Source organism: Coenobita brevimanus, chromosome 13 (assembly GCF_032717465.1).
Source record: "Coenobita brevimanus isolate Jiangsu-jjx chromosome 13, ASM3271746v2, whole genome shotgun sequence".
NCBI classification, from domain to species: Eukaryota; Metazoa; Arthropoda; class Malacostraca; order Decapoda; family Coenobitidae; genus Coenobita; species Coenobita brevimanus.
The window spans coordinates 10,038,306-10,050,945 of NC_136966.1; the positions used below are offsets into that span (position 1 = coordinate 10,038,306).

General features: G+C 42.0%; 1 long non-coding RNA gene across 1 annotated transcript; it reads right to left on the reverse strand.

Annotated features, from left to right (window-relative positions):
* Positions 1–8,866: 8,866 nt before the first annotated feature.
* Positions 8,867–11,630, reverse strand: LOC145416059 (uncharacterized). The gene is made up of 2 exons (XR_013900196.1): positions 11,530–11,630; positions 8,867–9,416 (listed from the first exon to the last, which is right to left on the reverse strand). It is a non-coding gene; the product is annotated as an uncharacterized LOC145416059 (long non-coding RNA).
* Positions 11,631–12,640: the final 1,010 nt, after the last annotated feature.

Genomic DNA, 12,640 nt, shown 5'->3' on the forward strand with positions numbered 1-12,640 from the left:
ATGCTCCACCATGAAATCGAATTAAAAAATATATCCTGTTGTAACACTGTTTTCTTGCATGAATTCTAACAATTAAATATCGGATATATATTACGGTACTCTCATAATTTTTCAAGAACGTTTTTTATGTGTTTAGGGGATGAAGTCAGCAAGGGTAATCGCCCCATTTCTGGGTTTTATCATTCGATCAATAGCCAAGCATTTACCGACGCAGTTCGTTGACACGGCAAGTCGGGAGCAGAGTACTGAACATTGTGAGTGTGCTAAATGCTACGGCGCCTCGCAGTATACAAATCCAGAGAGAAAACGTGAGAAAGTAAATAATTTAGCTCAATAATTCTTCTGTTACTGTACAACGACCTCACCAGAAATGTTGAAAGTTTATACCAAGATGAAATTATGATGATACTGTAGACATATGTACTGTACCAAACGCTTGCTCGCCCGTCACGCACTCACAAAGCGCTCTTTACTGGTGTATGGACCACAAAATCCAGTGTCCATATGAGAGAGTATGAAAAGTTGGAGTGCAAGCCATTTTCTTCTATGAAAATATGCTGTAATCTCCCCCCCCCCTCTCTCTCTCTCTCTCTCTCTCTCGTTTCCATTCTTCCCCTCTTTGCCAACCCTCTGCCCTCTGCTTCGTCTCCCCTTACCTATTATTCACCAGCAAGAGAAACCCAACACCCCATCACTCCCCTCCTTCCCTCCGTTCTACCAGATTCCGTTCATTTTCATTATGGTGCCGTAACAAGACATCTCCTTCTCACTTTGGTTCTTTTTTCGATATCCCTTGCACTCCTGGTCCTAGCTAACTTCCCCTTCCTCTCCCTGAGTAATGTCCCTCTTCTTATGTAACTGTGCATATCCAACCCTCACTCTCCCCCCCCCCTCTTTCCCTTTCTGTTTGTTTTTCTCCTTCTTCCCTTACTCTCTCCCTCTCAGTCTCCCATCCTATAGTTCCTGAATTATTTCTTCCCTGCCACTCCTTCCTACAACCTGCTTCCCGTTTCTTCTTCCCTCTCTCCCTTTCTGCCTACCTCTTTATACTCTTAATAGTTTTATATGGCTCCTGTCCTCTCTCTTTCCCTCTCTGCCGCCCTACACCCCCTTCTCTCTCTCTCTCTCTCTCTCTCTCTCTCTCTCTCTCAGTCTGTCTATTTGTTCTGTTTATCTGTATATATATCTCTCTACATAATTATAATCCTTGGCTCTCCTTTTTGTATTCATATTGGTATCTGGGATCATGGAAAATAATTTTATGATAACTTTTATATTTCTCTTCAACCAGAGGACAATTCTCTCTTTTTTTTTATTTTCTCTCAAATTTCTCACTTACACCACACAACCTCATTTACCACTCTTACTTTTATTTATCATGCACTTACACTAATACTTACACTCACGCCTCTCATCCATACCAATATCCACACCCGTAGCGACACTTCCACCCATCTGTACCCGAACCTACCCGCACCCACTGCCACATCCACATCCATCAAGGCCATTACATCCTCACCCCCACGACACTTACATCTTCCTATACCCACACTCAAAACCATATCCACATCAGTATCCACATCCAGCAAGATCATCACACCCACATCACACTCCCATCCACCTACACTCCTACCTACACACAGACCCACTTACACCTACACCCTCACCCACTTGCACCCACACACCCCCACTTACATCAACATTCACACCCACTATCACACCTACCTAGACCACCTGCACCCACTTCAGCACCCAAACTCACACCCATTTACATGCACAGATTCAGGCATGGTCAGTAAAATAAAACAGACAATAGGGGGCGAGATATTGCAGGCAGGGCATCTTCGTACATTGTCTTTGAAACAATACACGGTCGCAATCATTGGCTATTGAACTTATAGTGAAGGCTTGGTGCAATTTCACACATCATGTCTTTATCACTATCTAAATATCCTAGTCAAGCATCGTCTCTGTCTAGCTTATTGTCTACCCATTTCTTCCTGTTGTTTAATTTCTCTTGTCTTACATGGCTTGCTGAAAATATCCCCTCGCAGATAAGTAGATGGGTGCGTTTGTGTGTCACCGAAGACTGACATTAAGGGATGGCTCCTGTGCAGATTGCTATAGTGAGGCCACAGTGAGATTTTGTCATATTATCACTCCAGGTATTGCCATCACACCAGTGCTTAATGACATGACTTTTGCTTTTTTTCGGACATACTGACTAACAGACGAACACTCTCCAAATAGTTCATTCATGAAGTAAACTGCTATGTTATTCTTGCTACTGGCTGGTAGTGTTATTAAGCTTAGGGTAGGACACGCCTCACTCGTTACACAGATGTTTTTACATACTGAATTACATTAATTATACCCACGCTCTCGAAGATAGAGCGGGTGTAATTTTTCAACAGGATTTAGTCAAGCTCGTAATGACTTGTCTTCTTACATTAATTTTATCACACATTTCTGTGTGTGTGTGTGTGTGTGTGTGTGTGTGTGTGTGTGTGTGTGTGTGTGCGCGCCTCGTACCTCGAAGCAAAAGAGTGAACTACCTCTCGATTATGAGATCAAGGAAGGTGCTTGTAGTTTGGAATGAATGGAGGGAGGAGGAGGGGAGGGGGTTTAGAGCTGCGTCCGAACACCAGACCATTCTTGGTTTCCTGGCCGCGGCATCGACATGGCCTGGATACTTTCTTTGCATCGCGAGTGTACCCGAGTCATTTACGACCCCCTTGAGAGAGAGAGAGAGAGAGAGAGAGAGCAAATGATTTAGTGAATGGCAGTTTGGAAGAAAGACACGTAAGTTGGATATGCATGACTCCACCCACTGTAAGGAAGAGCAAAGTAAAGGGTTTAATGGAGATGGGTGAGAGAAGTGCTAGTGAGAGAGCTAAAGAAATGATGAAACAAGGGAACGACAAAAGAATAAGTGAGCCACTGTGGAAGGTTGATCCTCAGGAAAGAATTGACAACATGGGAATAGGGAAGGATAAAAGGAAAAGAGAAAAAGGGAGGGGAGAAAGAAAGCAACACCTGAAACTAAAGAAAGTGGAGCAGACAAAACTGTAACCCTCTATACATGATCACTGAGCCTCGGATGGTGGTTCAGTTACGGGTATTAATGGTCCACCCTCTTTTGGTAATGGACAGACTGAATGATGGTTTTCTCGCTAGGGGTAGGTGCCCTGTTGAGGAGGCTGAAGATGAAAACACAGGGTAAGAGGGAACCAATAAACCAGCACTAGAACAAGTGCTGAAAAATAAATAAAAAGATGTGTTACGACAGTGTCCAAGAATACGAGAACAAGGTGAAGCGAGGACACAGGTGAGGGAAAGTGACGAAACGAGATAGGGAACGGGAACACAATGAAATGGCTTACCTGCACACAAAATTCTATCATTGCTTCAGCCTTATGCAGTGGCAGTCAGTCATCCTATCCCACTCTTCTATCTAGCGTTAATTTTACACTTAAAAATATTTGGGGGTCATTCAGCAGAGAAACAGTATAACATGCTTTTGTTTACATATTTTTGAAGAAGTAAAAAAAAAAATAGTTAGGGAGGCAAAGGCAAATCAAGGGCATGAACCAAGACAATAGTAATGGTTAGAAAGAAAGATGCTGGACAGGAGAGACGATATATAAAGAATGAAACACAGAGAACTTGGGCCGTGAGCCGTCCATACAAAGTGCCATTCGGTATGCCTCCTGTAGCCTTGCGCCCGGACTCGCCATACAACCTCCATGACCTCCTGGGCTAATCAGTTCATCCCATCACCACCATTTTGGCTGGAGTGAGGGACTGAGTCAGATCACTCCTGATGGAGGTTTTGGGTAGGCGGGTGGGGGATCCACTGCAGCTTGTCAGGTGGCGAAGTAAATGTAAACCCAGTGGATTGTAGGCTAAAGTTACCCTTCTGCAGTCCACTATCCTTCTCTTGGGGGACGGGAGGGGGGGGGATTAAAGGACGTTTGTATGACCAAGAGCGGTGCCACTCTGCCAAATTGGTGCCGTGCCATCACGTGAAGGCGTCCTTCTCAAGCTTTTGGGTAAGAGTATATTAACATTATACCGACTTCATCACCAGCTCAATCGGTAGAGAGGTGGCCTGCAGTCCTACCGGACCCAGGTTCAAACCCCGCTTGGGCAGGGAACAGTTTAAGGATTTGAATTTAATAAAAGCAGATTTTACTGATCTACTAGAAGACCCGCCGACATGTCGTAGAAATACCCCAGCTAGTACCAATACACCAGTCCTGTATGAGACAGCCCTAGCATGTATTCAATATGGACGGTGGGTGTTAGCGCCGAAGTGGTGACATGTGGAGGTGTTTGGTATGTAGGAGGACTGCTGGGCCTTGGGAACAGACTGTGAAGCCTATGCCCAGAGTCGAACACATAAAAAAAAAAAAAAACTCTGCTACTGCTGTTTGGATAGGTGAAAATAATAATGACTTCATCTAGTAGGCTACCAGTACCTAATAAACAACCTACCACACCACACACACAACATTCACTTACTTAGCCACTGTATTGACTTAAATGCCTAGTCAGCTACTCATTACGAGCGAGGGCAGAGCCCTCGCGAGCGAGTCTCTCGTCAAGTAGAGGCATTTTCTCACATATGAACGGCCCACACCGGCCCGGCCCAACCCGACCCGGCCCGACGGTAACGCTTTTCAGAAGCTTATATCTCAGCAACCACAGGTCCGATCACTGCGTGGTTTGCACCGTATGATAGACCAATTCTTTAAGATTTGTTTTTGACAGGTTTCATCACACCCAGGCGGTGCGCAGGGCACGTGACACGTGCCAAGTGCAGCATGTCGAAAATCTTCAAAAGAGGGCCACAGGTCAGGCGGTTTGTCGTAAAGGCATAATACTTGGTGGGTAGATAGCCATCAATATACTCTAGGCGTCCTTGGGATGTAAGGCGACATTTCAGTGATTTCGGATTGAAATGGCCTCGCTCGCACCTCGTCGACAAAGGCGTTTTACTGGTGTATAGGTTATTCGCTTTAACCTGAATTCACTTTTCAACTTTTCGCAGCTTATTTCATGTAACTCAGTGGTCTTTGAAAAGACAGTACTGTGGCTCTACATCCTTTCTGTAGTGCTTTATGGTGACTATCACCGTATTCTACTGTTAAACTGTTATTATAACTTAACGTTCATTATTGATGGATGGCAACTTTAGGTCATGGTAAAGTGAGGAGAGTATAGTAATAGCACAACGGTCTGTGTAAGTCTCTTCTCTGTGCTGACGCTCCCTTCCAGCATCCTCATTCCCATCTTAATCTCTGCCAAATTCGTACCCAGTCTACCGCATTATCAGCTTCATTACTCCATTCATCCGTTATTACGCTTCTTTCTTGCCTTCTAACACACTTACCTCCACTGAATCCCCGTCATTGCAGTAATTCGCCTTATTTCTCTTAAAGTCTCTCATCTGTTCACCATTTTTCCGTCTTTTCCCGTATTTTCGTCCTTCTTATCTGTTTGTATGGTTTTCCTGTCTTCATCCTCATTACCTTATCTTCCAAGCAGCTCTTAATTCTTACCCTTCTTTCTTCTTTCTGTTATCTTTTCTTCCTGCTTCACTCTTTTTTGTCCGCATCAGTTCCTTTCCATTAACTAAACTTTCTCTTTCCATCCCGCTGTGCAACATCCTTTCTCACCACTCTGAATCCTCTACAGATTTTCTTCTGCAAAGGGATCCTCCCCCTTCCTCATTCCCTCCTAAACTGTTGATCTCATCCATTATGTGCTTCCTTCCTTCTCCTTCACATTTTTTTCCCTTGATAATTAGCCTTTAGCAGTTGCCTTCTTTTTTTTTACCTGTTATCTTTCAGAAGTAATTTCTATCGAGAGAGTATCATCCCTCTAAGACCCTTTCTCCTTTTTCTCTTTTTCATTTTTCGCCACATCTCCCATTCACTCTGCTCGAACCCTCCCATATCTCTCAAGCTCTTCCCTACTACACCTCTTCTCTCCTTCGTCTTTTTCTTTTCATCTCTAGTACATTCTTGTTCGTCCATTAACGTTTGACCAACCCAGATTTTCCCACTTATTCCATTCTTTCCAAACAAACCTCTTCCTCCCACCATCCTGTTCCCGCTTCAGTCCCCAATACACTTTTCTCTCCCTTTCACATCTTATTTAATTCTTCAATCTGTCTTTCTTTCCTTTCGTTTATGTTTAATCAGTTTTCATCTGTGTCGGTTATTTAATCAGTTTGTCTCCCTTCCTTTTTCCCCTACCTTACTGTCTCTCCTCCTCCCTCTGTTCACTATCCATCTCATATATATACAGATAGATAGATAGATAGATAGATAGATAGATAGATCCCCGTAGCGTTTCAAATAAAGTAGCTAAAAATGGGTAGGGTAATCTTGTAACCATCTGGGATCGTGGTGAGCCAAAAAGGCAATAGCAAGGCTGGGTCCAAGCTGGTTTCCCATAACTACTCCTTCGACTCCACTTTAACCCACTTTATTTCAAACGCTGCATGGATGATACCTTTGCCATTTTTAGGTCTCCTCTCATGTGCCCTTGTTTTTGGATTATTTAATTTCTAAACACGAGAATATACAGTTTACCCTTGAAACTGAGGAAGGAAATAAACTTCCTTTTTTAGATGTTTGTATACAGAGCACACAAGGAACTTTTGCAACGTCATTATACAGGAAACCAACATATTCAGGATTAACTACTTAATTTAGCACTAACTTTCCCCTCCAGTATAAAATATATCTAACTGTAGTGACTAGGACCTATAATTTATGCTCCTCATATTTTTCACTACATAATGAGCTACAGTTTCTGAAGAAAACCCTGTACCTAAATGGATTCCCAACTAAATTTGTAGTGAAGGATATCGTAATACAACTAACTATACTAAGAACTACTACGTTCAGAGTAACCCACACTGTTGAGAAAGCTAAAGTTTATTTTGCAGTACCATATTTAGGTCCTATTATTATTTTTTTTTTTTCGCGGAACCGGATAAATGTACTAATTCACAACTTTCGTCCTCAGATATCTTTGAGGGTGGTACAGTATTTAAATCTCCCCTAAACCTGTTTCAGTGCCTGATATTTACATACCTTGTCCCAGATGTCGAGCAGTCCGCGGTGGTTCAAATATGTATGTAAAATATTGTAATGGCAGAAAAATGGATCCCACTCATAACTCAACGCTTCTTATCAATATCAATGTGTTTCTGAGCGTAATGGCCTCCACTATATTTTTTGAGCCAGTGCTGAATTGACTTACAAAATAATGGACCCATTTACAAACCACGAAAAATTCCAGCGGAAATAATTAATTGTACATGTTTTAGTTTAGTGACAGGTGACATTTATTTTCATTAATATACTCTTCATGGCTTAGCAGATACCTGGCGTGTGATCCCACCGGGCTCAAGTTTAATTCCCGCCTCAGGCTGTGATTAATTTGTAAAGTTTGGTTCAGGGTATTATGCTCGTAGATCCTCATCCCACGCCGTTCCCTTGCGCTTGGGTGGCTGGAGCAGCATAGGTGTTTCCAGCAGCCACAACCTCTTCTGACGGCGGAGACAGAAGTGAGATTATACCTGATCCTTCTTTTCTACCTTAACACATGTCCGTAAAAGGAAATTGCTGTGAATCTGGTAACATTCAGTGTACAGTACATGAGATGTTGTGTTGGGATGGGGAGTGGTTGGATGGAATGGAACTGCATCAGTGAGAAACTTCCTTTATCAGTACCCATAAAGGATATACAGTATAATGACAATCCTGTCAAGAAACCCATTTTTTATGTGATGATTACAAAGGGGGTGAAGTCGCCCTGTTCTGATGTTTATGTACTGTCTTAGGTGTATGCATGAGAGTTTGCATATGCAGTTTTTATTTATGCTTGCCTTGCCTCAGTACAAAATCTGTTAAAGGATTGTGGAGTTATCACATGCTTAATGACACTGGACTGTCCTTCATTCTCATAACATGCCCAGTACCTTACAAGTCATGTGCAGTATGCAGCCATTTTTCTTGTAGGGCAAATGGATTTCCTGAGTCTTTTTCTGCTTTAGACGATCAAAGTCAAACCAATCTATTTATCATATATTGTTGCAAGCAAGAGGAATAAACTTACATTTATACAACTGTGACATTTAAGGAAAATAGTTAATTCTGAGTTACAAAGGATTTATCAAATCAAAGAACGTAGGTGATTATATTGGATATGTGTAAACGTTATTAAAAACCTATTGTAATACACCCAAAGAAGCCAAGGAAGTAGAAGATAAAGCATTAATATTCTACTATTTGTTATTTTGATGAACAGTTTAAAAGCTACGGTGATCTTTGTTGTTATAAAAATGTTCCCCATTGAAAAGTATGAGATTTTTTTTTTTCCCCCTTTTCGCTTAATGAGCGAGACTAACGTGTCTTGATCTGCGTTTGAGGAAGGATTATTACGATGGGTGCAGTCGTTCAGGTATGGGTCATTGCCCATTATAAGCAAACAGCACTAATTTACACAGTGTTTCTTCCACTTCCTTGATACCCTTCTAACCCAGCAACATCACTTCTTCACTTAACTCGTGGAACATCTTCATGACTCATGTCTGCTGCCATTTCTCTTACCGCTAAATATATGTTCAGATAGAGAAAGCAAATATGGTGCATGAAGGCAAGCTTCGAGGTATCTGACTTATTGTGATCATCATCATCAGCAGCAGCAGCAGCATCACCACCAACTGCACCAGAAATCATCATCATTATCATCATCATCAGCAGCAGCAGCAGTCATCATCATCGTCATCATCAATCATCATTACATATGGAAATTGATGGAACTAATAAACTTACAAGAGATAGAAATGGATGGATGGATTAAGCGCTAATTACCACGCCTTTCATATTTTGGTAATGAGCAGGATCATTATACATCAGGTGTATGGACAAAATATCTCAACAGAAAAATACGAATGAAATGTTTAGAATAACCGAGGCTGAGCCAGGATTCCGAAGGCGTGGATTATGTGTAAATGAGTGCCTGGCCCATTTCGCTCCCCATGCTGTGTGGTAATTATCTCATTCTGGGACTTTATATTCTATTCATTGTGGATCCAACCTTGCCCCTATTTAAGGTATGATATGGGGTTGAGATAATGATGAAGATGAATTTTGTCGCCGATGTGATGCCTTGGTGGCGGTGAGACTGCCGGCCTAATTCATCTTCTCGTAGATGTGGTCAGCGAGTACGTTTTCTTTCCCAACTTTAAGTACCACATCGTAGAGGTATTTAGATGAGGCTTCGTCGTAGATGTGTTCAGGCGAGGCTTCTTTCTTGGGGTCGGTCATCGGCTCCATGTACGCACCCTCATCCTCCATGTTGGAATCTGGTGTTAGTTTTGTCCAGTTTCTCTTCTGAAAAAAATAAAAAAAAATGCTTACTTGTCGGTTTCTCATTTATTGTCTAACGTATTCAGAGATGGCTGTTGGGACATATCGACATCGGGACAGCCTATCTGAGTTCAGCTGAAGATCTTTATTCGACATTTTATATTCTCCTTCCAGACCATCTTCCTCCTCCTTAGTCTTAACCTCCCGTTTACCATGGTCGGTACGATCCTTATAGATAAACCACTGCAGGGTCGGTGGTTACAAATTTGTCCACTATGTTTTGCTCCCCCATGATATACCCATATTTATTCCACACTCTCATCCTTCAGTATACAGTAACTTCCTTGTCCCATGAAAGTTAGTTACGGTATGTCGACTGCCAACAGTGTTTCGCTATTGTACTTTGGTTAACACACACTACAGTTCTTTCACTTTAGCTTGGCCTAGAGTCTCGTCCTTTTGCAGCTTATCGCGTGTAGTTCAGTAGCAGAAAAAGACAGTGTTAAGGCTCTGTAAACTTTACATAACACTTCTTCGTAAGTAGCATCATATTTCTCTGCTAAGCTATGGCTACAGAAATAACAGTTTTCAGTCAGGCTGTAGCGAAAGAATATTTGCTCACTCGACACTTAATACCCAGCGAAAAGTTTGCCTCCAGAAAGTGCTGACGACCGCGACTCCCTTCGCTCACACATATAGTAAGGTTTTCACTTCTAATCACCCCTGTCTCACTCTACATATACATCATTAACTTATCCCATTACGTGTTACTGGAACTTCCCGCATTCATGTGGGAAGTTTTATTATGCCTGTGAATATTATTATTCTTATTTAATTTAAAACTGCGATATTTCAAAGACTTTTTGACTTACTGTAGAGCCTTCAAACTTGGTCAAACTTAGCTGAACGGCTGTCCGCTTCTTTTGGCCAAATACAGTGTCAGTCCGTCAACTGGATCTTCATATATTATCCGGAACACAAGACAGTGAGTCAGCCATGCAGTTTCTTGAGCGCTCAGGCTAGGAAACTACAATTTCACTACAATACGAGTATAGCCTTAAGGCGGACGCAGTGTTGATATGGGCTGATAAAGGTATGAGATTGTCTGGGGTAAAAAATTGGGACTTTTCTGGTTATTTCGAATGCCACCTAATTTTTCCGTGGAGGATTAAAGCTAGAGCCACCAAACTTAGTGGACATGAAGAATCTGATGACCTAAGGTTACATGCACAAAGACCAGTGACGTTGACCTCAAGATGCCTTTATAGCTCGGCTGCTGGTGGGCAATGGCTGTGGGAAGTTTTTTTTTGCGTATCTAATTTGTCCTTTTTACGGTGTACTGGTTTATGTTAATTGTACTAATTTTAGAGGATTATATTAAGCTTACGCTAGACTTTTTGAACTAAATGTATGTGATATAGACTTCTAAACTCCTTCTTTACTACTCATGCTTCCTGACTTGAATATAATCCCTTCACAGCACCATGAAAACAACCAGAATTCGCCATTATATTGAGGTGTTAAGTCACAAAGAAGGCACATCACATCCCGACCTACAGTTCCCCAGTTTGTCATTATAATAAACAGTTCAGTATTACCCTTATTGTCGTTTTTAAGCTGGACATAACAGACTGGCAGTGAAAGGCAAGCTGGGAGAAAAAGCAGTGATGGGTGATGGGAAGGACAGGGCTAATGAGGCAGAAGAGTGAAGAAGTATGTTGGGTGATACGAAGAGCGAGTTTGAGGCAGGACAGGGTAGGTTAGTGGTAATGTTGACGCGTGGCAGGGCGGGTGAGAGACAGGGTGGGAGAGTGGCATGGCAGGGAGGGTGAGAGGCAAGTCAGGTTAGGTGAAAGGCCAGGTGGGTAAGAAGCAGAGTGGTTGAGAGACAAGGCAGAGTGGGAGTGAGAGGCAATGCAGAATGGATGAGAGACAAGGTTGGGTGAGTGTGAAACAAAGTAGGGTGAGTGAAAGGCAAGGTAGGGTGGGTGAAAGACAAGGTAGGGTGAGTGAGAGGCAAGGTAGGGTGAGTGAGGGGAAAGGCTGGATGAGTGAGAGGTAAGGTAGGGTGGGTGAAAAACAGGGTAGGGTGGGCTGGAGGCAAGATAGGGAGGGAGAGAGGCAGTGTCTTCAGTACCTTGCGACTCCAGGCGATAACCATCATGATCAGGTTGAAAACTGACAACACAAGGACTATGCTCATGCACGCCAGGAGTGTGTTTGCGTAGCCGGAAGTCGCTGGACCTGTGAAAACGGAAGAAAAATATGCGCTTTTACTTCCACTATGAAGAGTCCCATTCTGCTCAGGTATAGATGCACTACGGCTTTGGGTATTGCAGACTCTCCGGTGAATACTCCACTATGGTAAACCTGCTCTGATGAAGATTGAGTGTACTGCATGCTTGTGACACACCGCTCAAGACTGATCATCATATAAGTATTCATATCCTAAGACAGTAGGTCAGTCTTGAAACATTACAACCTGCACTGATCAGTTCCAGTATCATCGGAGACCCACTGCGAGGAAGGTTTTGGAGGAAGTGTACGTAGGGAAAATACCTCAGCACTCACACTAAATAATATGATAATCAGTCTAATTCTTATTTCATACTTTGATGTCTCCCTGCATGAACATTCCTTATTTACCAGACTTATCCCACGGTCAACAAAGGGTGAAGGGAAAAAAGTTACCCTGCTTTCAACCTGAGTGACAAAGCTAGTACAGTACCCACGTAACTACGATGAAGAAGTTAATGTAGTCAGTGGCCATAGAATGATATGTCAGGTAGCAATATCTAGTGAGAGAGAGAGAGAGAGAGAGAGAGAGGAAGCGAAAAAAGATAACATATTTAATAAACAGGATTCAAGAGAACTCGAGTTGTCACTACTGAGATATCCTGTGTGTGTGTGTGTGTGTGTGTGTGTGCACTTTACACTACCACCACAACCACTGCCGGTATTACTACTACTACTATTACAACCACTGCTACTACTACTACTACCACTACCGCAGCTATAAAAAAATAATAATCATGATAATAACTATAATAATGATATATATATATATATATATATATATATATATATATATATATATATATATATATATATATATATATATATATATATATATATATATATATATATATATATATAGTATTTATACCGGTACATATAGATAGATAGATAATGAAGTAAAATTGTATATGAAAGACAAATATTTTCCTTTCATACTGAGGACACATTTA